This window comes from Argiope bruennichi, chromosome 7, assembly GCF_947563725.1.
Source record: "Argiope bruennichi chromosome 7, qqArgBrue1.1, whole genome shotgun sequence".
NCBI classification, from domain to species: Eukaryota; Metazoa; Arthropoda; class Arachnida; order Araneae; family Araneidae; genus Argiope; species Argiope bruennichi.
The window spans coordinates 4277144-4278938 of record NC_079157.1 but is presented as its reverse complement, the minus strand read 5'-3'; the positions used below and the strand labels follow the sequence as shown (position 1 = coordinate 4278938).

Sequence of the window (1795 nt, the reverse complement as noted above, 5' to 3'; positions counted from 1 at the left end):
TCGGAGCATTTATAAATTCGTTCCACCATATATATTCACCATAGAAATTATAAAAAGACATATATGGAAATTTCTAAAGTTTAAGACAATTTTCTATGGTAAATAGTGAAAAAATAATGTCTATAGCCCATTCTGTATTCCAAATAGAAAATCCTCACTCTTGTAGAGGGCGCGACGTACGCTATGGAATCAACCATTTTCAAGCGTTTATAAATTGGTTTCAATCTTCTATTCTCCTAAAAGATATTGTATTGAATGTTTAAATTTATTTGTACTGCCGACGGATGTTTCCTAAGAAACTTCTGATACATCAAAGTTCCAAATTGAAATTTTTATCGTTCGAGAGAGTACGCAGAAGGGTGAAAATAGTACATACAAGTACTCTTTAAAATTCGAACAGTTATGCCTTTCTTCTTTAGAATTGTATTAAAACATAGTATATGACGCCTTTGCACACTATTCTAAATCAGAAACATTCAGCATACTAAAATAAATCGTACTATAATCTACCACTTTTTAATTTTACAACTAAATAAGAGTATAAATAAACAATTTCAGGAGTGAAGCATTGGATTAGTTCTCAACTTGCTTTCGGAGCTGCGTCCGAGTTCATCTGTAACTCATTTGCTCTGGGGAAAGTCCCCGAACCCCTGTCGGAGAGCGCTCGCACTGTGAATCGTGCTGTCCTTCTCTCCGCTTGCCGTACATTGAAGGGCAACCTGAGTTGGCAAGCGTCACAGGAGTAGGAAATAGTTCAATTATACAGTTATGCAAGTGTGATAACTTACGGAATGGGGCTTAATGAGAATGAATCCAATATTTTATTATTATTTTTTTTCCGATGAATTCGCTCGATTATTCTTAATCTTCATTGTGAGGAACGAATTCGTTGTTAGTATTTCATACTGAAGGGTGGACCAAATTCAAGCTTTCAGTAATAATTTTGAAATGACAACAATAAGCAATGTAGACAAATAGTCGTAATATTCTACTTTATTTTCTTCTTTCAGTCATGCAGTAAAATCCAAAGAAAAGCAGACGAAGCATTAACTTTTATTTTCTTTGTCAGATTTTGTTCAAGTCCTGTTTTATTTTGTTTTAACTGAATGTCTACACATAGTTCAATTCAACATTCTACGCACAAATATACGCTGTACATTTACTTTATATAATATGCTTGAAATAAAACATTTAATAAATGAAACATGGGTGTTTGATTCTTACTTTAGCTTGCATTCAACCTTTCAATATTATTTCTGCAATGTTCCCAGAATCGATGCCCTTTCAAAAAATTACTCTTATTATATCCACCACTATTTTTAGAAAGAAAATTTACATATAGAATTTCTTCATCGTAAATTTGTTAGCTTTGCGCAGAGGCAGTGTCATAGCCAATGAGGTTCTACCGAGGCGTGACTATTGCTAGTTGAAAACTTTTCCCAATACCCCGCCCTGTCGACGTGAAATACCGTCGGCTGAGGCAATTTTTGGGAACTCCTTCGGGAGTTCATAAACATAAAAAAAAAGTATCCGTGTCTAGTCAGTAGGAGTGACTGCAGCGCCCTCATTCATGGAAATGTTCTCTTTCTTCGCAGGATATGTATTAAGCACAGAGAAAGCAGTCTCCTTCTCTGTGGTTTTAAGTAGGAAGCGGGACCTTCACTCAGGAGTTTGACGAACGATCGTAAAGTCCAGAACTAAAGACCGAAATCGTTATTAGTGCCCTGACTCTGTGTGAAGAAAAGATAGAGAGAGTATCATATATTTTGCTTACGCTTTGACATTTTAATATTAC

At 35.2% G+C, this 1795-nt stretch overlaps 1 non-coding gene across 1 annotated transcript; it reads left to right on the top strand.

Moving 5' to 3' along the window:
• The first annotated feature begins 1365 nt into the window (after positions 1 to 1365).
• LOC129976779 (U4 spliceosomal RNA) lies at positions 1366 to 1506 on the top strand. Its single transcript, XR_008785201.1, has one exon. It is a non-coding gene; the product is annotated as a U4 spliceosomal RNA (small nuclear RNA).
• The last annotated feature ends 289 nt before the right edge of the window (positions 1507 to 1795 follow it).